This window comes from Equus quagga, chromosome 14 (assembly GCF_021613505.1).
Source record: "Equus quagga isolate Etosha38 chromosome 14, UCLA_HA_Equagga_1.0, whole genome shotgun sequence".
Classification (NCBI taxonomy): Eukaryota; Metazoa; Chordata; class Mammalia; order Perissodactyla; family Equidae; genus Equus; species Equus quagga.
Window position 1 is genome coordinate 12,788,325 of NC_060280.1, and position 25,189 is coordinate 12,813,513.

The 25,189-nt window shown below is 40.8% G+C and overlaps 1 protein-coding gene across 2 annotated transcripts in view; it reads left to right on the forward strand.

Moving 5' to 3' along the window:
- Window positions 1-14,372: 14,372 nt before the first annotated feature.
- PIK3C2A (phosphatidylinositol-4-phosphate 3-kinase catalytic subunit type 2 alpha) overlaps window positions 14,373-25,189 on the forward strand; it is a 91,419-nt gene continuing 80,602 nt past the window's right edge. The window contains exon 1 of one of the 2 annotated variants that reach the window (XM_046685057.1): window positions 14,373-14,499. The gene's annotated coding sequence lies outside the window, so the exon portion shown is untranslated. Of the gene's footprint in view, window positions 14,510-25,189 lie in introns of both variants that reach the window. The other variant, XM_046685056.1, reaches the window with a different exon arrangement.

Below are 25,189 nucleotides of genomic sequence, written 5' to 3' on the forward strand. Positions count from 1 at the left end.
GAATTAATAAAACAAAGATAGAGGTGGTGCTATGAAGGAAAAAAGGGTACTGTAAGGGAGAATAATGAGGTGGGGTGGGCAGGGAACAAACATCAGCTTTAGAGAGAATGGGGGTCAGGAAGCCTCTCTAAGGAGCTGTCAAGAAGAAGCCCGTCATGGGGCTGGCCCTTTGGCCGAGTGGTTAAGTTTGCGCGCTTCGCTGCGGCGGCCCAGGGTTTCCCGGATTCGGATCCTGGGCGCGGACATGGCACAGCTCATCAGGCCACGTTGAGGCGGCGTCCCACATGCCACAACTAGGCCTGCAACTAAGATATACAACTGTGTACAGGGGAGGTTTGGGGAGATAAAGCAGGAAAAAAAAAAAAAAGGAGAAGATTGGCAACAGTTGTTAGCTCAGGTGCCAATCTTTAAAAAAAAAAAGAAGGAGCCAGTCATGGAAGAATATTCCAGGCTGAGAGAGCAACATGTTTGAGGCCCTTGGAGGATTTGATGAGGAGAAGCAGAAGGGGTGAGGAAAAGCTTAAGAAAAAGGAAGGATGGGAGGGGTTTGCAGCATGGGTTAGAGGACAAATGTTAGAAGCAGTGGAGTACAAGGAAGGAAAAACATGAACTCCAAAGCAAAACTTGTTTTCATGAAAAATATTCGAAGATAGCATTTAAGGAAACATCTAGCTCAACATCTTTAGTTTGTTATTCCAAATACTTGAGCATTACTTTATATATAAACATATACATGCAAATACATTCTCAAACATGTAAATAGTTTACATGTTCCCAAAAGGATTCAAAGCAACTTATAGAAATATAACAGGAAATAAATGAGCTAAGTAATTGGGGTGGAGGTGAGAAGCAAAGGCAAACAGGAGAAGGAAAATAAACTAAAGTCAACTGTTAGGATTGGCATAGAAAAGTGCATATTATATAGTTCTAAACAACAGCTAGATCTGGGCTGTATGTTTGATTCTGAGCTTCCAGGAACAAAACAATAGGGAAACATGAACGACCAGGAAATTCAGTGTTCCTATGATAAAAAATGAAGTAGTCCTTGAGAGAAATACAGCTTCCTGGTATTAAGATCTAAAAGAAATGTTTCTTCATTATGAGTCACTCTATGACATAATCGTCAAAGTCCTCGACAATGTCCCTATGATAAATACAACAGTAACATTCCTAGGGCCATCTCTTATAACTAACTTCAACACATAAAGTCAAAGTGCAACTCAGTCAAAGCAATTCTACAAGGGACCACAGGCAATCCAGCTACACAGCTTATTCTAGTTGCCGTAAATCAGGGATAACATTTAGAATGTCTAGAGAAATGAATGGATTACTTACCCTTCAAGTAATCCTCAATGAATAATCCTTTTTTTACCTGAGCTTTTGACGAATAAGGTGTAGTAGAGAGCATAAAGTTATTTCTCTGGCAAGAAACTAGAATGGAAATAATCTTTGCTGCTAATTAATAGTTGTTTTGACAATTAATGGAGCTGAAAGTAGGACTGACATTCTTTCAGAGAAGTAAGGAGTGTGATAGCTTGAAAGTAAGGCCACCCTATAGCCATATAGACATGGGCCTAAGACTTTCCTCAAAAAATAGATCTGGGGGCTGGCCCGGTGGTGTAGCAGTTAAATTCGCACATTCTGCTTCTGCAGCCCATGGTTTGCCTGTTCGGATCCCAGGTGTGGACCTATGCACCGCTTGTCAAGCCATGCCATGGCGGGCGTCCCACATATAAAGTAGAGGAAGATGGTCCCGGATGTTAGCTCAGGCCCAGTCTTCCTCAGCAAAAAGAGGAGGATTGGGGGCCGGCCCCTTGACCGAGTGGTTAAGTTCGCGAGCTCTGCTTCAGTGGCCCAGGGTTTCCACAGTTCGAATCCTGGGCACGGACATGGCACTGCTCGTCAAGCCACACTGAGGCAGCGTCCCACATGCCGCAACTGGAAAGACCCACAACTAAAAATACACAACTATGTACCTGGGGGCTTTGGAGAAAAACGAAAAATAAAGTCATTAAAAAAAAAAGAGGAGGCTTGGCAGCAGATGTTAGCTCAGGGCTAATCTTCCTCAAAAAAAAAAATTAAAAAAAAGATCTGGACTCACTTAAACAAATGGACAGATAATGACTCAGGCCCCAAAGTTCTTCTACACACATGTGGTCAAGATCATTCTAGCCTCTATTAGTTAAGAGAATACCTTAATTAATAAATTAGTCAAGAAATTTACTTTCTAGATAGCTGCATAGTTTATGTGCTGTATACATTTTTTGGTAATACATCAATTAAATGTTGGAAAACAGCTACCAAAAACAGTATGTGAATGTAAGAAGATTTGACCTCAAGTCATGCTTTCCGATGATAATTATACAGAAAGATTCAAAGCCTGCTGAGTGGTAACACCACCATATCCTTAACACAGAGGCAAATAATTATCTTTCCCTTCTTAAAAAAAAAAAAAAAGCCATGTACTAAAGCTCATCTAAAAGTGGTTTCGGTTCATTAAGGAACACATTTTGAAAAAAAAAAAAGGGAAGCTTTTGGCTTGAACCAATAGAGTTATCTGATCTGTTGGCATGACAGAGACTGGGTAGTTAGCAAACTGGTTTCCTATCCCTCTGGGCCCACGGTTCAACTATGTTTCCCAGTCTCCCTTGCAGGTAGGTGTGGGCAAGTGAGTTCTGGCCAGTGGAACAGGATGTATTTCACCTCTAGGCTGGTGCAAGAAACCTTAGGGTGCCCTTGGATGCAAGGCATGAAATAAAGTAGACTTGTTCATCAGTCTAGGTCCCTCAACACCCAACCTCTTATTGGGCTTATGCGAGAGGGAAATAACTTTCTATTGTGTTAAGCCACTGAGATTTCAAGATTTATTGTTACAGCAGCTAGTACACAGTCAATATAACATTTGAGTCAAAAATACACTTCTACTTCTCAGTACCTCAATTTTCTCAACTGTAAAATGGAGATATTAATAGCTCTTACCTTGTAAGTTTAAGAATGAAATACGTTAACGCATGGAAAGTGCTTCAAACAGTGCCTGGCACACAGCAAACATTCAATTCACGTTAGCTAGTATTGTTATTATTATAAACCTTCCTAGTAGTATTAAGATGCAGCTTCCATACAAGTATAACTCAAATTTTCTCTGACTGTTCAGATTCTAGTAACAAATGATATCATGTTTATGTTACTATCCGCATTGTGCTGATCTGTGCCCCCATCCCTGCAAGGTTCAATACATTTCTGGGCACCTTGGGTCGTCCCACACATGCTTTGAAATTCTTCTTCTCTGATCACCATATTGCTGTCTGCTAACCACTTTTGAAGTTACTGGGGAGTAAAGGGTGGCAGAATGAGGAAGGCTTGCCATCACAGTGTGCTGATCCTGCCCAAAGTGCTGCCTCGCATTCGTCCCAGAGCTATAGACCCTCCAGACGCCAAAATAGACTCATATCCATTTGTATTTGTTTTTTTCCAAGTTTACTTTAATTTAAAAATTTGTGTAATAATTTACTGCATTTCAGGAAATGTTAGAAATACATTTAAGGAATTATTCTCAGATATCACAGAACAAGTTTTAATTTAATTTTCCACTGCCAATCAACAGGCTTATGGGAAGGGATGATCAGTCCACACCACTGAATCTAGGAGTTCCTGATCAGTTGCCTGGGCCTCTTCTCTACCCACTTCTGGTCCATACACTATGTCACCACAGTATACCCAGAAACTGCTCCTAGGTTTGGTTGACAGGGACATTAATCTGAGGTCTATAGATCTCCCCACCCCCTAAATAGCCCCCAAGAAATCCATGGACAGAATTCAGGAGGCCTATAAACTTGGATGGGAAAAAAAAATCTTTATTTTTACTCACCTCTAACAGAAATTTAGCAATTCCTTCTATTACTAATGTGGACAAGAAGTCATAGTAATATTAGCAATATCTGTGACCTTGTCACCAACAAATATCCCAAGAGATATTTGTCATGTTATAGCAGTTAAAAATATCTTGAAATCTCATTTATGCTCATACTACTATGAAATTATGGTAGTCACTAGACCTGCCACTGGGTCTTGTTTAGTAAATTGATAAAGAAGTGTGTAGGGCTGGCCCAGTGGTGCAGCGGTTAAGTTCGCATGTTCCACTTCTCAGCGGCCCAGGGTTCACCAGTTTGGATCCTGGGTGCAGACATGGCACTGCTTGGCAAAAGCCATGCTGTAGTAGGCGTCCCATGTATAAAAAAGTAGAGGAAGATGGGCATGGATGTTAGCTCAGAGCCACTCTTTCTCAGCAAAAAGAGGAGGATTGGCAGTAGTTAGCTCAGGGCTAATCTTCCTCAAAAAAAAAAAAAGAAAAGAAAAGAAAGAAGTGTGTATATTGCTATAGCAAATGCTGATTTAATAGTTTGAGAACTATATTTCAATGCAATTGGCTTTCAATTATATGTATGCTTTGCATGTAAAAACATGCTATGTATGTAAAAACGTTATTCTGAAAAATGAGTCTATAGACTTCACCTGACTGCCAAGAGGGTCCATGGTACAAAAAAGAAAAACCTGTGGGTTATTGGGTTTGACAGTTACCTCCACACCCCAATGTATTTTTCCTTACTCACCCTCCTCTACAGAGTCCTCTCAGAGAGGACTACAGTGGTGACAAACATTCAGACACATTGAAATGTCATCCCCTAGGATAGCATGATGTATGATTAAGAGCTTGGGCATTGGAATCAGCTTGCCCTGCTCCACCATTTAACTGTGTGACCCAGGCAAGTTACTTAACCTCTCTGTGCTTCATATCTGTAAAATGGGAATTATAATCATTCCTTCCTCAAAGGGTTATTGTGAAGAATAAATGAGTTAACCCATGAAATCTCAAGTCTAGCACATAGTAAGCTCTCAGAAAATCTTAGCTACTCTTTCAAGTGCCTGTCACAGCTCTTTCTTTATGATATTTATAGGGAGGGGAGAGGAGGAGAGAAGAGTAAGTTGGCTATTCCTCTTGCGAGTCATAGCCTACACATTTTACTTTTATGATGCACAAAATTGATATCATTTTTTAAAGTACATGAAGGAAATGATTGATACTTCTTCCTTGAAAAGTTTCCAACTTAATTTTATGTTTTATATAGTAACTCTCAACTGAGTCTCTTTTAATGCTTCAGTGGCAGTACAAATGCTCCCCACCCTTGGTTTACAAAGCAGGGCCTCTATTTAAATAATACTAGCCTTACATAATTCATGCTCATTTTGAAGCCCTTTAAGAGATGAGTTTTGGCTCTGTCATTTTATCTGAGTGGGGAGAAGGTATTAAATATAAATGGAAGTAAATTCATTCATTCATTCAACAATTAAGCTCCTGCTCCGTGCCAGGTACTGCTACAAATGCAGAGGAATGAGTGGTGAACACGACAGACAAAATCATTGAGCTTACACTTTAGTGTGTAAGACAAACAATGAACTAAAATAAATTTTTAAAAGCATCAGGAGTGATTGATGCTTCACAGAGCATTAAGGTGATGTTATATATATAAGGACCAGGTGGCTATTTTAGGTTGGGTGGTCAAGGAAGTTCTCTCTCAGGAGGTGACCTTTAAGCAGAGATCTGAATGACAAAAAAGAGCCAGCCAAACTCAAGGGGATAGCATTCCAGGCAAAGGGAATAGCTAATGCAAAGTCATTAGAGCAAAATTGAGGTTACCTGTTCTTATCTGTTTAGGAATAGAAAGAAGGCCACGGTTGCTGGAACATAGTGGGCTGGGGGCAGAGCCATACAGGAGAGGTAAACAGGGATCAGATAGTGTAAGGCTTTATAGGTAAGGCAAGTTTTATTCTCAGTGCAAAAGGAAGCTACTACAGAGTTTTAGCCAGGGGTAAGGTGATCTGATTTACCATTTTAAATCCCTCGTGAGTAGTTAAGTTCACACGCTCCTCTTTGGCAGCCCGGGGTTCACTGGTTCAGATCCTGGGCATGGACCTATGCACCGTCACCAAGTCATGCTGTGATGGCATCGCACATAGAAGAACTAGAATGACCTGCAACTAGGATATACAACTATGTACTGGGGCTTTGGGGAAAAAAAAAAAAGAAGAAAAGAGGAAGATTGGCAACAGATCTTAGCTCAGGGCCAATATTCCTCACCAAAAAATAAAAAATAAAAATAAATAAAATCCCTCCAATTACCACATGGGGAATGAACTTAGCAGGGCAAGACTGGGTATGGGAATACCGGTTAGACAGTGGCTTGGACAAGGATTACCGCAGTGAGATAGCGAGGAGGGTCATTTTAGGCCTTAGGGTATATTTTGAAGGTACAGCCAGCAGGACTTAACAATTGGGATGTGAGGAAATTAGAGGAATCAAGGATGACACCTGACCTTTCGGCCTATGTAAGTAGGTTGATGGTGCCAATTATTGAGATAGATAAATTCTGGGGGTGATGAGGGGATGGGGAAGTGGGGAACAGATGTGGGGTAACAAATTGAGAGTTCTCAATTTGTACTCATCTTAATTTTGAGCTTCCTATCAGACATCCAAATGGAGATATCAAGTAGACAGTTATACAAGTCTAGAGTTCAGGGGAGAATTCAGGAGCTGGAGATATAAATTTGAGAATCATTGGCCTAGGAATGGTATTTAAAACCATGGGACTTGATGAGCTCACCTGGTTAGACTGTATAAACAAAGAAAAGAGAATTGAACACTAAGTCTTGGAGCAGTCCTACCTTTGGAGGTCTGATCAAGGGGAAGGAACTGACAAGAGACTAAGAAACAGGCAGGAAGATAGAAGAAGAAAAAGGTGGACCTCGTGTCATGGGAGCCTAGAGAACAAAGCACTTCCAGAAGGGAGTGATCATTAATGTCAAAAACTGCTGAGTTGGGGGCCAGCCCCATGGTCGAGTAGTTAAGTTCATGCGCTCTGCTTCAGCGGCCCAGGGTTTCCCCGATTTGGATCCTGGGCATAGTCATGGCACCGCTCATAAAGCCATGCTGAAGTGGTATCCCACATGCCACAACTAGAAGGACCCACAACTAAAAATATACAACTTAAAATCGTAAAAAACAAACAAACAAATCAAACTGCTGAGTGGTCCAGAAGGATGAGGACAGAGAGCTGACCTGACTTTGGCAAGTTGTGGGTCAATAGTGACTCGATAGGAGAAATTTCAGTATATGGAGGGGATGAAAGCCCAGTGGGGTGAGAAAGGAGAGTCAGCAACTGTAGACAGTTCTTTTGAGTTTTGTTATAATAGGAAGCTGAGAAATCAGGGAGAAGCTGGAGGTGTAAAGTAAAGGGAGAGTGGGAGGTTATGTGTATAAGGCGGTAAAATGCAGAGGGACTGGGTAGGGAAGCTGGGTAGGGAAATATAGAGCTAAACTTTGGTTTCTGCCCTCAGGGAGTTTATGATCTTGTCTGGGAGAAGTTGAGGATAGTCGTGGTAAAAAATTCAAGCTTCGGATTAAATAAAACACTATCTGTAATGCTGAGTGCAACGTCTAGCAGTAAGAACTCAATAGATAGAGGGAAGCTATAATTATAAAACAATTTGAAAATACTCTAAGATAGGGGGTAATTAAAGACCAAACCGAATAAGTAATTAGATGTTAGGATTTCAGAAAATGGAGAGATCACTATCAGCCACAGTGACCACACTTTCCAATTAAAAATCAGGACTCATCATATGACAGTGGGTTCAAAAAATCTGTTAACATATTCATGTGAAAAAATTTGCAAAACTCTACAGATTTTAAAAACTTGTAGCCACCTACTTAAACAATTGGCTTTATTGGGAATATTTATATTCCATGTATCTCCAATTACCCTGAGCCATTTTGAGGCCTCTGTGCCTGTGCTCAGGCTTTTCCCTCTGTCTGAAGCACCATCCCCCATCCTAACCTAACACCTACTCGTTTTTTCAGGCCGCTTCCTCTGGGAAGACTTCCTTGTCCCTCTCTCCCCTCCAGTGGGGCTGGGTGCTCTTCTGTTGGCATCTGGTGCACAATTATACCATGGCTTTCGCCACAGTGTACTGCCATTTTCTATTTGTGTACTTTTTGTGTTTTTTCTGTTCTGTTTTTGGGTTTAGAAGACTGTAAACTTTTCAAAAGCGGGGTCAAAATTGTATTCATCCTCATTTCCCTTGCACCCAGGCCATCTCCTAGCTGATCTCAATCAATGTTTATTGAACCCAACTGAATCTAACATTAGGAATGTGCTGGAAAATCCTGCACACAAGTCTTTGAAGAACTGATAACTAACACCCCACTGTAACCTTATAACAGGTTTATAACATGAGAACTAATCAGGATCCCATCCTTCATCAGACCCTCTGAGTCTGTACAGCTCAGATATTTCCTGAGCTGTTTTACACCACTTCCAAACAAATCTGGGTCTTTTTTTTTTTATCATTGTTTCTAATCAAAATATATTAGCATCCAGTGCAGTCTAAATAAACTTCATGACAAAATTACTAAGCTCTCTTATGTTTCTTTATTTTTTAACTTGAAAGTCGTACGTGCTCATGGTAACAAAGTCAACCTGTATAAAAGGAGTATATACTGTAGTAAAAAGGAGGTCTTGCTCCTCTTGCTGACCCCCAGCCTCCCAGGTCCTCTTTATAAACATAGCCACTATAGTCACGTGCCACATAAAGTTTCAGTCAATGATGGATCACGTATACAATGATGGTCCCATAAGATTAGTATCAGATAGGGCCGGCCTGGTGGCACAGCGGTTAACTGCGCATGTTCCACTTTGGTGGACTGGGGTTCACTGGTTCGGATCCCGGGTGCAGACATGGCACCCCTTGGTACACCATGCTGTGGTAGGCGTCCCACGTATAAAAGTAGAGGAAGATGGGCACGGATGTTAGCTCAGGGCCAGGCTTCCTCAGCAAAAAAACAAAAGAGGAGGACTGGCAGTAGTTAGCTCAGGGCTAATCTTCCTCAAAAAAAAAAAAAAAGATTAGCATCATATAGCCTGGGTGTGTAGCAGGCTACACCATCTAGGTTTGTGTAAGTACACTCTATGATGTTCACATAATGACAAAACCATGTAACGATGCATTTCAGATTGTGTCCCATCGTTAAGCAAGGCATGACTGTACTATCAATTTCTTGTGTATCCTCCAGAGGTATGTTATGCTATTACAACACACCCCATTTTTTAAGCATAAATACCAGAATTCCGCAGATTATTTGGCAACTTGGTTTTTTCCTTTAACAGAATATATTGGAGATTGTTCCATATTGGAGATTTTTCCTTATCAGTACATCTTTTTAACAGCTACATAGTATTACATTTCCTATTTTATGACATGCCATAACCTATTTAACTCATCCCCTATTGATTAAAATTTACATTGTTTTCACTCTTTTCCTACTATATGATTATTAAGGGTTGAATTGTGTTACTCCAAAAATTCATATGTTGAAGTCCTAACCCTCAGTATCTCAGAGTGTAATCTTATTTAGAGAGAGGGTCGTTACGGAGATAACCAAGTTAAAATCAGGTCTTTAGAGTGGACCCCAATCCAATATGACTGGAGTCCTTATAAGAAGAGGAAATTTGGACAGAGACACTTAGGAGGGAAGATGATATGAAGACACGGGGAGAAAACAGCCATCTACAAGCCAAGGAGACAGGCCTGGAAAAGACGCTTCCCTCATAGCTCTCAGAAGAAACCAACCTTGCCGCCACCTTGATCTCAGCTAGGCTCCAGAACTGTGAGACAATAAATTTATTGTTTAAGCCACTCAGTTTATGGTACTTTGTTATGGCAGCTCTAACAAACTAATACAATGATGCTTCAATGAATATCCTTGTATATATATTTTTTTTCACAAAGATGCAAGTACATTGGTAGAATTCAAAGAAGTAAATTTATCATCTTTCGACCAATGACATTTCACCTCCTCTTCAAAGTTTCCTCAGTTGAATCTGTGATATTCCCTAAGTCCCCCTCACTTGGTCATGGAATGGCCAACAGCAGACCTCTGAACACATGAAATTCTTTTATATTTCTGTATTTTTATTCATGCCCTTTTCTTTGCCTGGAATGCCCTTCCTCCTGAGATGCTTCTGAAAAACTCCAATATAGCCACTTCAAGTGCTGCATCCTCTGTGAAACCTTCTCGAGTAGTCAGCCTCTACAATGGCCCCCAGTGACCTTCACCTCCTGGTATTCAAGTCTTGTATATTCCTCACCTTTGTGTATTCTCCTCCTGTTCAACATGGACTGGACTTACTGCCTCACTTCTATTGAACAGAGTACAGCAAAAGTGATGTGACATCACTTCTGAGATTAGGTTACAAAAGACTGTGGCTTCTGTCCAGGAGTGCTTCTCTTACATACTCTTGTTCTCTCTTGCTCTTTCTTGGTCGCTCATGTGAGGGAAGCTAGCTGCCATGTGGTGAGGCAGTCCTGTGGAGAGGCCCATGTTTCAAGATCTTCTAACAACCATGGGAGTGAACTTGGAAGTGGATGTCTCCCCATTTCAGCCTTTAGATGAGACTGGCAGCAGAGAGCTTGACTGCAACCTCATGAGAAACCTTTAGCAGAAGTACCCACCTAAACCGCACCTGGGTTCCTGCACAAAGAAACTGAGATAGTAAATTTTTGTTGCTAAGTATTGGAGTAATTTGACTGTAGCAATAGATAACTAATCTACCTTCCATCCTTCTCTCTTCTTTCCCCGAGCTCCCAAAGTTACCTGGACATATCTCTAGTAATGCTCTCAGCACACTATATCATACTTGTTTCTAAGTTTCTTTCCCCTACTTGACTCTCTCTGAAGAAGGAACCCTGGCTCAGCTTTATATTTACTGTCTTATGCAAAGTTCAAGCTACCATCATCACTCCCCTACATTGTTGCAATAACCTCCAAACTGGGCCATCCAATCATCTATGGCCCCTCTCTAACCCATTCTCTACCCAACCCCAAGAAACCTTTTAAAAATGCAACTTGGATCATTTGGAGCTTAAAATCTTTCTCCTCGTTCTTAGGCTAAAGACCAAAATTTTTTATACAGCCTCCCAGGCCTGGCATGATCTGCCTGCCTCACCACCGCATCTAAAGCCACTTCCCCCTTGCTTCCAGGACTACAGCAACACTGGCCTTTCAGTTCCTCTGTTGAACCATGCTCCTTCCGCCCTCGGTGTCTGCACACACTGTTCCCTCTGCCTGGGATGCTTTTCTCCTCATCCTTACTCAGTTTCTACTCATCCTTTGAATCTCAGCTCAATGTCACTTCCTCAGGGAAGGCCTTTCTGCCTTGCATTCTAAATCAAAGAACCCTGTGGTTTTCCTTCATAGCACTTATCACAATTGAGATTAAATGATTGTTTAATGAGGGTTTAATGTTTGTCTCCCCTGTTGGACTCTAAGCTCTATGAGGGCAGAGACACCTAGTCTTGTTCACTACTGTATCCCCAGCACAGACCATTGTGCCTGACATACCGAAAGTAGGGGCTCAGTACTTTCTTCTTTCTTTCTTTCTTTTCCCGAATGAATTACAAGGCAAACATTTCTTATTCCTTCTACAAACTGCACATCCTTTCATCATCAACACATTTAATGTTCTGAGTGTCCTTTCTCTCTGATGGTGTTATCTACCTTAGGTAATGATCTCTGAGAGGTAGACACCACAGCTTTTAAGTTGTGTGGAACAGTATCAAGCAGAGCCCTCCTTACTGGGGCAAGGATAGAATATTGGAAAAGGAAAGAGAGGAATAGATCTACTTACTAACGGCCTTTTGCAGCTACTTTATTGTTGTTAAAATCTCCTTGGCCTGTTGGGGGCAGTGCAGTCAGACTCGGGTTTGGATCCCAGCTGTACTATTTAGTAGCTGTGTCACTCATGGCAACACTCTGGACAATGCTCTCCTGTTCCTCAAATTCCTCAGCTATAAAATGAGGATATAATAATGGTACTTTACTGTAAGGTTGTTGGAGAGATTCAATGACTTGTAAAACACTAAGAACAGGGCCTAACCCTAGCAAATGCTCAGTAAATGTCAGCCACTATTTTTACTTGTGGTAAAACAAGGTCACCCATTTCTCATTTGGGACTGGAAGAAGTTTGGGAATATTTGTGGTGCTGTGAAGTTCTCTGTGGGAGGTTAGGATTGGAACACTTAAAAACATAATACCTCCTCAATTCTTTTCTTTACCTTTTAATCTTTTTTTTGTTTTGTTTTGAGGAAGATTAGCCCTGAGCTAACATCTGCTGCCAATCCTCCTCTTTTTGCTGAGGAAAACTGGCCCTGAGCTAACATCCGTGCCCATCCTCCTCTACTTTATATGTGGGGTGCTTACCACAGCACGGCTTGCCAAGTGATGCCATGTCTGCTCCAGGGATCCGAACCGGGGAACCCTGGGCTGCCGAAGCGGAACGTGTGCACCCAACTGCTGCGCCACCAGGCCAGCCACTAACTTTAAATCTTAATATTGAAACTGGAAAGATTAATATTGAAATATGGAAAGAGGAGAAATGGCTGCTACCTATGTTCTCTTTGGTTCCAAATGACAGCAGCACCAGTATGCACTTTCTCCTAGAAGTTTGTGTTTCTATTGTTGACACGTGCATCTTCACACGCCATTGTCAGACAGATGAAATATGCTAAGGGAGGGCTACCAGTGCAGATTCTTGACACCTGGCAATTTGTGAATGCTGCTCTTTTCGAAACTGGAGAACCATCAAGCTCCCTTCCTTCCTCTTCTTCTTATTGGAAAGCTTCTGGTCATTCAAGAGACGTAATGAAATGCTGAAGTCGGAACTGCAACAAGGAACTCACTCCAGCGAGGGCTCTCTGCTGCTAGGACCCAGGGAAAATATTTTCTCTTACAAAAAATATAAGATACAAAAAAGTTAAGCAGTTAACAGTTAATCTTCCCTCAAGACATGGTGTTCTCTCAAAGCTTCTTCCTTCTTTTCCGAAGGCACACTCAGTTCCGGGCCAGGAGTTAGGAAACCAACCCTGAGATAAATCTTTTTCCCCTCCTCTTTTAATCATTTGAAAGTGCTGCCAATTCTAGAAATTCCTCCTTTGATCAGGAGATAAAGCAGAACAATGCTGTAGAACTAAGCGGATTCCTAAGGGACATTCTTCTAGGGTGTGTAAACCTTGTCTGGAAGTGTGCGTATGAGGGAGAGAAGGGAAGCTGGCGAAAAGCTAGGAGTAGGAAGGGTGGGCAGACAAGAGTTGGCAGCCACAGCCACAAGGAATAATCATACAGTTGCTTCTAGATTTCTCCATAGGATAGCAACTCTATCCAGTCTCCTCATCTCCTGGGAGGTGTAGGCATGTTTATTACAGTGATTAGAGGGCTACCTCCACTTCACATCCTCCCTCCAAAAAAAAAGAAAGAAAGAAAGAAAAATCAGATTTCTTTCCTATTATTTGTCGTAGGTAAGTTTCTACTTCTCTTAGTCTTCTTACAATTACACACACAAAATTTTTTTTCACTGAGAATTGTAGCCCAAATCAGTCTCCCACATTAGTCTGGAAGGATCGGACCCCCTTCTCTTACTGTTTAAGGGACAATCTGTTGTAAAATGCTGCGGATTGGAGTCAAAATTGATTTGAATCATGCCCGGAGCTTCACCATCTGTAAATGGGGATAATTTTCCTAACTGCTTAACATCGTTATGTAATTTTTTAAATCTAACATTTGAGGGCTAAACGCTTTACAAGCATAATCTCATTCAATTCTCATGAGGAAGGTATTATTATGGATATTGCGTGTGAAGATATTCTGTAATGTAAAAGAGCCGTCTGGCTGTGAGTTATCACTGGGCTATCTTCCTTATCTGGCTGTGGGGAATTAACATGAGACACTGATGTGAAAGCGCTTTGCACAATCCACGCGATGGGCTACTAATTACACACCCCACAGCACCTGATCCACCGTGAGACTCGGTAAATGCTGGTTAGAGAGGACGATTTTCTATTTTGCCTGTTCCTTTCAGTCTTTCAATCACAAACCAATCTCGGCGGGGCCTGGGGCCAAGACCGCGAATCTGGGACCCGCAGCCCGGATGGAAGCGAGCGCGGAGTCCCTGGAGAGGACACGGGAACAATAGAGTACTTCGGTGGTTGGCGGCGCTTCCGACGCCCGGCCTGAGAGGTGGCAGCTGGTGTCCCGGAGGCCCGCCGCCCCCAGTCCGGGAATGCATGCAGAGACATCCAGAGGCGGCTCAGCATTCCCTGGGGCACCCGGCCCCCAGCCCCCGGCCCCCACTAGCCGGGATGGAGCCTCACGGGACTCGCCCAAACCCCGCCCACTACTTCAGGTAGGCCGTCTACACCAGCCAATCCGCAAGAAGCCTGGGCGCGGAAGGCGGTGCCTCCCAGGCCGGAAGTGACGTACTGTGCTTGGCTGGCCGCGGAGTCCGCCGAAGCTCTCCGCGGCGGCTGAGGCGGCTGAGGGGAAAATGGTTGGGACCGCGGCGGCTGTGGGCGCTCGGACTGTGGTGGAGGCAGAGGCTCAGGCAGCGTGAGGTGAGGAGCGGTAGGTGCGGTGGGGGTCGGTACCTGGGACCCTGCTCTGCAAGGCCGGCGAGGGGCCCCGGGGATCCCAGGATGGGAGGGTCCCTCGCCGTGGCCCCCAGCCCCCCGGGTGCCCGCCTCTGACCCTCCATCCCGTACTCTTGGCGCTGCCCTGGCCCGACTCACCTCCCTCCGGGCCTTGCTTCCCCCCGAGCCGTTGCCGACTGCCCCGCCGAAGGTGCCAGGGGCCCGCGCCCCCAGCAGGCCCCCCCGGTCGGGGTGGGGGGCGTCTGGGAGTTAGTTTTGCCCCAGAGGGGGAGGGGAGGCCAGCCGCCTGTCTGAGAGGACCGGGCTGGAGCGCCGCGGCCGGTCCTGTTCCCCGGTCGAGTTGTTAGGTTCTGGCGACTGTGTGTGCTGCGCTTCTCAGTTATGCCCCCCTTCACCACCTCGTCCCGTCTCCCGCTTCGGGGGCTCGGGATCCTTTTTCTCCTGCCTTCCCCCGGGTTGCCTTTTTGCCGCGAATCCACTTGCTTTGGCAAGACAGTATTATTTCAGTGTGTATTTAGCGCATCATCTTTCTGGGAGGGCGGTGAGATTAAAAATACTTGCTCCACTCTTCCTGAGTGACGGCGGAACAATAAATAATTGAAGGAAAAAGCACGTACTTCTTTTCCTCAGTAAATGGTTTGGCTTTAAAAACGAGATTCTCCAGCTGTGGATTTTTTTTTTGGGGGGGGGGGGGAGCAGGGATTGGGGAGGGCAATGAGGAAGGAGAAGCTCAGCGAGGAGGAAGGTCTGGAGATGAAGGACGTGGGAGAGGGAGCCTGTGGTCGTTCTCTCCCTGCATCAGGCTGAGGAAGTTGGGGTTGCAGTGATGTTTTTATTTTGAACAGTGGGTGTTGAGTTGACTTGAGGGAAGAGGCCTTCCTCTTTGAGCAAGATTACCTATTAAAGAGGTACCCTAAAATCTTTCGAGGAGGGCGTCAGGCAGAAAGGCTCTGTGGGGAAAATGGTTTAATATTTTTGGAGCATCAAAGCGACAGATTAGAAGAGATGCAGAGAAGAGAAAGCTATTCCTCGAAGAGTGTTGAAGATACCGTATAAAGGGGGAAGGCTGTGCTGACGTCCAGGAAGGCTGATTCCAGGAAGGCTGATTCCGAGAGAGACTTTGTACCTTTGCTTCCTGGGCTGGTGGTGAAGTCTCCGCGGGAGCCTCCTCTTAGCGGCTCTGCCTGGTTGGCGTTGGGGCTCTTGTTCATGCTAGCGAATTGGACTGTGTGGTTGAAGATAACTTCTTGTTTAATGTTAAGACAGTCTGTGTACTGAAAAGCATTATGACTGAATGAGAAGAGAGAGATTTTATTATTTAATAAAGAGATTTTATTATTTAAACTTAATTCAGAAGTGATTTTATATAGGCGCGAAGCACATACAGAGCTTCTTCCACGAGTAACTTGGCCTAAATTAACAGATTCTACAGCAGTTTTTTTTCCTAGGAAAATCTCTTGCTATTTTTGTTTTGTGTGCATGTTGCTTGCAGTTTTTCTTGGCAAGCAATACATTTTAATGTTTTCATCCATAGGTTTCACAAGTTTTTCTGTTTTATGGAATATGAAAGTTGGCATGCTTGCATTTAGGAATTTTACACACTGTAACTTTATGTAATTAGCTCTATGCTGAACCTGTGATGCTTTGTTTCTCCCTTCTGCCATTCTAAAGTTTTCAGTTAATGGAATATTGATGCATCAATTCCCATGTCTAGGAATCTTTTTTTAATCTAGCACAGTGTTTTTGCACTTAGTAAGCACATTCAGTAAGTGAATTTATACCTAACGAGAGTGTTGAATTTCCCAAGAGATCAGAGTTCTTATCAGAGCGTCAGACCAAACTTTTCTGAGCAGCAGTACAAAGCACTTTTTTTAATGCTTTGTAACTTGTGTTGCTTTGATAACATAAATTATCCATTTTATTATATTTGCCATATTTAAAAAGAATTTAAGGCAGGTAAATGATAACAGTGAAAGTTTTCGTGCAGTGCATTCAGATAGTATGTGATTTGATTTGTTCATTGTACCTGAGTAGGGCTAAAAATTGACCCTCTGAAAGATCTTGTTTTCAGAGGGCCTACAAAGCTGCCTGCACTGCACTTGTTCCCGGAATAGAAAAATGAATGAGGCACTGCTTGTCCTCAAGAAGGTCTCTGTTCCATCTGGGGAGACAGTCACACAAATTTTAACAGTGTGGTTATAAGGGCAGTGGTACATCCGAAGTACTAAAAAAGATGTGATTACCTGGGCTGGGAGAGAGAGAGGGAATGAGTGCATCTGATGAGGAAGATGATGCTTAAGTTGAGTCTTAAAGGATGAATTCCTTCTGTTACTAAGGGTGGGATAAAGGTGATCAGGTTCTAGACCCTGCTGTGATAGTACCAGGCAGTGAGATATTAAACAAGATGTGTAATACCTCTGGTATCCATTTTTTATTCGAGAGTTGACTACATCTAAATCAGTGCTGTCCAGTAGAAATATTAAATGAGAGCCACATATGTAAGATACTTCACATTTTTTTGGTAAGTCTTTGAAATCTGATGTGCATTTTACACTTGGAACACATCTCACTTTGGACTAGCTACATTTCAAGCTCTGAATAGTGTGCTGCATGTGGTTAGTAGCTACCATATATTAGATAGTGCAGATCTAAAGGATGAAAATTCTGCTTTTCTGTCTTGGATTCCTACTTGAAAAGGAAAAGCAACTCGTTTGAGAAATGTATTACTAATAATTTATAATTATTTTGATAATATCCATACATGATGCCCTTTTTTTTTGGTGAGGAAGATTGATTAGCCCTGAGCTAACATCTGTGCCGATCTTCCTCTGTTTTTTGTATGTGGGATGCCTCCACAGCATGGCTGATGAGTGGAGTAAGTCCGCTTCAGAGACCCAAACTCACAAACTCAGGCTGCTGAAGCAGAGCACGGGGAACTCTAACCACTCGGCCATGGGGGTGGCCCCCACCTGATGCTCTTTTGATTGGAATTATGGTCATTAATGATATTGCTGTAGGATATCTTTCAGGTTGTTCATGGGGTTACGGTTGGGACTAGAAGAAACTTCCCTGTCTCTGTCATGGAGTCATATTTTTGAAATCTTTATTTTGTGCATTTATGTATACTTTGTATCCCTCCTTTTCTCTGCAATCTGTTATTTATAACATGATGGATTCAAAACACAATGGGAGAGTGCACATGGACATTTTAGGCAGTTAAAAAGGAGATTTATACAATTTTAAACTACTTTTTGGAGTTCTTAAAATTTTAGATTCAGCTATTTGGATACAAAAGAGAATGGGATTTTTATACACTCTTCATTTTAGTTGATTTGAAGGTACTCATTATTGGCTTAACAGCAAGTATTTATCTTTTAACCTTGAGAGTGCATTAAGATACTATATAATTAACATCTTTACTGCTAAATATATGGCTTTCTGTTAGTCTTATAGGACAAAAGTTATTGATATGAGTAAATGGTGTGTTGATTCACTTATTTTGCTGTGCATTGAGTTTAGTTTAAAAAAACCCCCCACTAGAGGCTTATTTTAGGCAAGATAACTATGATTAACAATGATAAAGTAAATATTCTTACATTTGTATTGATTGATGATTATAGCTTAACTATGCTTCCCCCCACCCACCTTACTCTCTGTGAAGTAAAATATAAAAATAATATTTTTATCATTTTCTTGAAGAGGAAAATGAGGCCCAGTGAGATTGTGACTTGTTTAGCCTAATACATTAGAGGCATTGCTTGAACTTAGTGTCTTGCAGTGCTAAGCCTAGTGTTCTTTTCATAGTTTCTATTCATATGGTACTGGATTTAGATACATAGCACTTGCCAGATTTTGGAATGTATATGAAAGAATGGGTATTTCCTGCCTTTAGGGAGTTTATAGTCCAACTGCTATACATACAGCCAACTACTAAAGTACTTTATACATATGCTATATGTACACATATATATGTGTATTACGTATATACATATATGTGTATATACATATAGTCTATACATATAGTATAAAGTACTTTAGTTATTAAAAAATTGTTGATGGGGAAGAAAAGATGTAGAGGGCGGTATAGTTACATTTAAAATTGATGAGCATTGATTAGGCAAGATTTTTGATTTTTGAATAAAGAGTTTAGATCTTAAATTGTTACTGTAGAAGAAGAAGGTGAAGAGGTGTCAAGGGCAGTAATTTCAATGCATAGGGAACAACTTGGGGAAAAACTTAGGTAAGGAAAATAAAGTACAGGTTTAAGGAAGGATTCACAAGTCTTATTTGAAAAGATAAGGACAGAACAGGTGAAGTAAGAGGTGAGAATAGACATCTGCAATAAAGGATTTAGAGGCCGGTGGTCAGAACTTTTATATTACTTGGATGATTCAGGAAATCTTAGCATGGGCTGTGAACTCGTTGTGGCTTGAGTAGTGTGGAAGACATAGTTAAGAGGACTGAAGGAGAGGTTGATGACTGTAGATGAGCAGCAGAGTAATGCTAGTTCCTGTTGTGAAATGAGTAGGCATTTGATAAGGAATTTGACTATGAAAAGAGAAAGGAATAGACAGTGTTAAGAAAAGAAAATTGGTTAAAAATTTGCAGTATGGGAAATCCTAATTGAAATAGGCCATTAAAAAAAATTTCCTATAAGAACAGAAATTGGCAGTTTACCTTCAGAAAATACCAGTAGAAGCAGGAGGACATTAAGTATTAAAGTTCTACTGTGAAATGAGAGGAAAAAGCAAAGATGAAATCCTTTCAAGATAAAAGGGTGGGGAAAATGAGAGGAGACAATAGAGGGAAATCAGTGCAGGTACTTTTCTTCTGATGAGGTGGGAAAAGAACATGGATGTTGATGGAAGAGATAAACGCCCTTAGGAAAATGTCTAATTGGCGAACAGGAAAATACTTTTTCAGATGTTTTATTTGCAGTTTTGGGAATTATGCAAAGTGTGTGTTTTATTCCCCCAAGTTAAACTCTGAAGGAGACCTAATTAAACCATAGTGCTATGAGTAGCCATAACCAAATTGACTTAAGTCATTTATATGTGTTTATAATGTAATTTGTAACTGTTCTGACTCCTCTTTTTAGTTTAGTGTGTAAATGTTTTTTAGACTACAGTGCTGAGTTGAGAAAAGGTGCTCTTTGGCTTCAGAGACTATAGCCTGGTTTCATCTGACTGGATCTCATAATGACATTTATCGGACTGAAATTCTGCCTGTGTTGAAATGCATGACATGAACTGTAACTGTTTAGGTTTTTTAAAAAATCAGGTTTATTGAGATATAATTTACTTATAGTAAAATTCGTCTGTTGTAGGTTATTAGTTTAGGTGTTTTAGGTTATACAGCTCTATAAATTATGGGAAATACCAACAATGTGTAACTGGCCACCACCACAATTAAGATATAGAATATTTCCATCGCTCCAGAAAGTGTCCTTATGCCCCTTCGTAATCAGTCCTTTCCACTCACCCTCTAATCTCTGGCAACACCTATTTTTTTTTTAATTCCTATGGTTTTGCCTCCCCAGAATGTCGTGTAAATTGGCATCATACAGTATATACAGCCTTTTGAGTCTGGCTTCTTTCACTTAGCATAATGCTTTTTGAGATTCAGTAAGTTGCCTTTTAAAAAAAACCCAACTAATTTTTAGAACAGTTTTAGTTTACAGAAAAATTGTTAAGATAGTACAGAGAGTTCCCGTAAACCTTGGATCTGGTTTCCTCTATAATTTTTTATATACGTAAACTGTTTATATTTGCTAATCGTCAAAAGCAGATTGTAGAATTAGTTTTTTGAAGACAGGAAACTATGTGAACATTTCTATCAAGATGATGACTTTCTAATGACTTTTATGTAAATTATATTTAACAAGATTTGTCATTTTAATCATTTTTAAGTGTCCAATTCAGTGACATTAATCATATTTACACTGTTGTACAATGTTTACCACTGTCTGTTTCCAGAATTTTTCATCACCCCAAATAGAAGCTCTGTACCCATTAAGCCGTAACTACCCATTCCCCGTCTTCCCAGCCGTGGTAACTGCTAAACTACTTTCTGTCTCTATGAATTTACCTATTCTAGATATTTCATATAAGTGGAATCATGCAATACTTATCCTTTTGTGTCTCGCTTTTGTAACCTTGCATAATGTTTTCATACATGTTGTAGCATGTATCAGAACTTTATTCCTTTTTATGGCTGGATAATATTCCATTGTATGTAATATACCACATTTTGTATATCCATTTATTGATGGATACTTGGGCTGTTGCTACCTTTTAGCTATTGTGAATAATGCTGCTGTGAGCATTTGAGTACAGATGGCTAAGTCCTTGTTTTTAGTTCTTTTGGATATATATCTAGGAGGGGAATTACTGGGTCATATGGTAATTCTGTGTTTAATTTTTTGAGGAAACATCACAGTGTTTTCCAAAGTGGCCGTATCATTTTACATTCCCATCAGCAAAGGATGAGGGTTCCAATTTCTCCACATCTTTGTCAATACTTGTTATTTTCTGTTTTTTTAATTATAGCCATTCTGGTAGGTGTGAAGTTAGCTCATTGTGGTTTTGATTTTCATTTCCCTAATGACTAATGATGTTGAGCATCTTTTTATGTGCTTATTGGCAGTAAGCTGTCTTTTTTAATGGTAGGAACATACTGATGGTTGTTCCAATAATTGGACAGATGTAATATATATATTTTTTATGCCTGTTATATACCAGGCATTATATATATATATATTCTTTTATTTAACCCTGACAATACTATGAGATATGATCTGTGTTTTACAGATGAGAAAATAAGACAAAGGGAGATTACATAGCTTGCTGTAAGATTACACAGTTAATAAGAGGGAAATCTGATATTTGAGCTTTGGTCTTGCTACTGCATCATTTTCTTCTCTTTGTTATCACTGTTGTTCTATAAAACTAGCAATTTTGTGCACTTGGTATCACGTGAAAACAAGATGTTTTTAGCCATAGAAATTGATAGAGTTTGGGGGAAAATTCCAGAAGTATTCATGTCAGTTTTTCATTATTATTATTGTGTATTTGGGGGTTCTCAGTTGCAACTCAGTTTTATTTTTTCCTGCCTTAAACCGTGTTGGAAATGGAGGCATATACCATAACTTTTAGCACAAAAGCTTACTGTTATTTGTCGTGTTGGAATTGGGGTAATGTCAGAGTATGTTTAATGATTCATGTTAAATGAATGAACAATAAAGTAGTCCAAAGTTCAGTAATTATCTCCACAAAGCAGTACTACTGTTGGGATTCTGAGTTAGATTGAAAACTGCTTTGTCAGTAAAATGTCTTTCAACAGGAACCTCTTGCTGTGACTGTATCCCCCCTCTTCCTTGTCCCCCTCCCAAACACATAACAGTGATACACATATGCAGATATGGGAAGTTGTTCTGGATGAAAGTGTTTGTTGTGAATCTCTTATGTTTAGGATGTTGCTCCTAAGGACTGAAGGTGGTATAATGACTGCTAGTGATTATTAGACTATAGTGTAGCCATTGCTTTTTGTCAAAATGGAAGAATTAAGCCCTTTATAATTGTTTGTAGTACTTGGGCAAAGCATAATTCTAAGTGTGGTATGGAGGTTAAAGAATGCGGGAGCCAGTCTAGGCTTATCCATCTTTAAACTTGTGAAGTAGATTAGGAAGGCTCTTCTCTTAGCTTTTCCCGTGACTCTCTCTTCTTATGTCCAGATTAGGGCTCCAATTTCATCTTTTCCCTGCCTACACTATTAAAAATAGTATCCCTTCAGCTAAATCATTCTCTGTCACATTACTGTTTCCCCCCCATTTCATTTACTGTCTGAACTTATCATTTTTGTTTGCTTGTTTAAAATAAACCACTTCTTAACATTTTCATTTGTCATCCTCATTCAAGTCAGTGAAGTTCTTTTCTAGACTATTTCAGTTGTCTGTTAATTGGTCTCCCAGTTTCCATTTTTGTTTTGCTTATGTCTGTTTTCCACAGAGTAGATAGGGATGTTTGAACAATGTAAATCAGGTAACATGAATGTCTCTGCATAAAACACACCTTTGGCTTCCTATTGCACCTAATAATTGAGTGTACCAGTGTTTTTTTCCCCTTGGAGGTATATTAAATTTAATTATAAAAAGTTCTTATTAATAGATGGAAATTTTAGGATTTTTTTTTTAAGATTTTATTTTTTTCCTTTTTCTCCCCAAAGCCCCCCAGTACATAGTTGTATATTCTCAGTTGTGGGTCCTTCTAGTTGTGGCATGTGGGACACCGCCTCAGCGTGGTTTGATGAGCAGTGCCATGTCCGCGCCCAGGATTCGAACCGACGAAACACTGGGCCACCTCAGTGGAGTGCTCGAACTTAACCACTTGGCCACGGAGCCGGCCCCTAGGATTTTTTTTTGAGAGAAGATTTTTGATTTTGATTGAGTTTGATGATTTAACTTACTCTTAATTTTTATCAAAAAACGTTTCACCAAAAATCCAGAGTAAAATTGAATTAGGTTGAAATGAGGAAGTTTGATGGTGTAATACCCTAAACCTAGAAATATAACTGTGCACATTTAGTGTATTTAAATTTGGAGAAAAGAACTAAATTCTACAAGTTCCTGATTTCTTTAGGAACAGACTCTAGATATTAGATTGATTTAACCCTAACTCCACGAATATTAGTAAGAACTGAAGCTATTTCATTCAAGTAGTCATTGAATCTACATTACTCTGTGACTCCGTTAGGTTCATTTTCTACTTTATCTTTATCCTTGCTTGGTCTTCACTGAACTTAGATTTGTTTGGTTGATGTCTTTCTTCACTTGTAGAAAGTTCTTGGCCATTTTCTCGTCAGATATTTCTTCTGTTTCATTCTCTCTGTCCTCTCCTGGGACTCCAATTATGTATATATTAGACCATTTGAAATTGTCCTGCAGAACTCAGGCATGCTGTTTTACCTCTCCTCTCTCTTTTTTCTCTGTTTTAGTTTGGATATTTTCTATTGATTTGTTTTCAAGTTTACCAGTCTTTTCTTCTGCTGTTGAGTCCATCTAATTCTTTATTTTTGATATATTTTTCTTTTCTAGTGTTTCTTTTTTATTCTTTTTTGTAATTTGTATCATTCTGCTGAAATTTCCCCCTCTTCATGCATATCATTCATCTTTTCTGTTATATCATTTAGTATTTTCACGTAATTATTTTAAAGTTCCTCTTTGGTAAGTTTAACATTTAGGCCATCTCTATATCTATTTATTTTGACTGTTTCCTTGACCATGGGTCATATTTTCATGCTTGTTTGTCTCATAATCTTTGATCATATGTCAGTCTTGTATAAAACGACAGTAGAGCTTGAAGTTAACTTATTATTTACTTATCTTCAAAATGCCCTTTATTATGTCAGGCCACTTAATGGAGAAAGTCCATAAGTAAGATCAGTCTATGCTTTGTTGCAGCTTTAATTGGATTCACTTTAACACTGGGTTGAAATACTTTAGAGCAGAATTATGACTTTCTCTTTAGCAGGATTTGGGGTCTGAGCACTGACTTGATTCCAGAGATTTGTTTGGCAGCCTAGCTGCTGGCTTTTTAGGTTGCTGGAAAGTCTCTTTGTTCTCTAGTCGTGCTTCCTGGCTTTCTGTGTCTCAGGCAGTCTCACCTTGCTGTCCTTACCCAGCCTCTAGAGGACAGCTGTTTTACAGTCTGTGAAGGCTTGGAATGCCTTGGAGGACTTTTTCTCAGCTCTTCTGCTCCATCCCCAGCCATTGGTAGCTGAAAGCTTGGAGTGCCTCAGATGGATTTCTCCCTGCTCACTTGCCCAGCCTTCCTTTGGAGGGTGGCTGCCGTGTACTTTGGGAAGGCCCACATTGTTCAAGGGGGATCTCTTTCAGCTCTTCTGCCCTGTCTCCAGCTTTCAGTGTGCTACCTATGCATTTAGTGAAGACCTGTGAGGAAGAGTTGGAGGGTGGGTACAGACTTCTTCCATGCCTGGGACTCCTTATAATTCTTATTCCAGTGCTTTAGACCACTCAGACTTAGCCCTACCACTCCTCAGAATTCTAATCTGTCAGGCTAGCCTTTAGGTGACTGTTAAAAGTCTGACTTGTTTCTTGTTATCCCCATCTACGGTGCATTCCTCCTGCTGCTGCTGTACCAGGGATGAGAGCAGCAGTGGGTCTACCTCTCCTGTGATGGGTTTATTACTTTCTGGAATTTAATTCGTTAGGTTTTTTGTGTCCTCTGCTCGCTAATATGCCTTAAAACCATTATTTTAAAAACTTATTTAGCTTATTTTTCTTTGTTGGGGTCAGAGTGACAGTATCTTGCCACTTTGTGTATCCTAATAAGAAGAGAAAATTCCTCTATTACATATTTATCAACTTTGTTTTAAAATAGTAGTGGGGGTGGCCCACTGGCCGAGTGGTCAAGTTTGCATGCTCTGCTTCAGCGGCCCAGGCCGCCAGGGTTTCGAGGGTTTAGATCCTTGGTGCGGACCTAGCACCACTCATCAAGCCATGCTGAGGCGGCATCCCACATGCCACAGGTAGAAGGACTCACAACTAAAATACACAACTAGGTACTGGGGGGTTTTGGGGAGAAGGAAAAATTTAGAAAAAAGAGAGAGAGTGTTAAATAGATAGATAAATAAATAA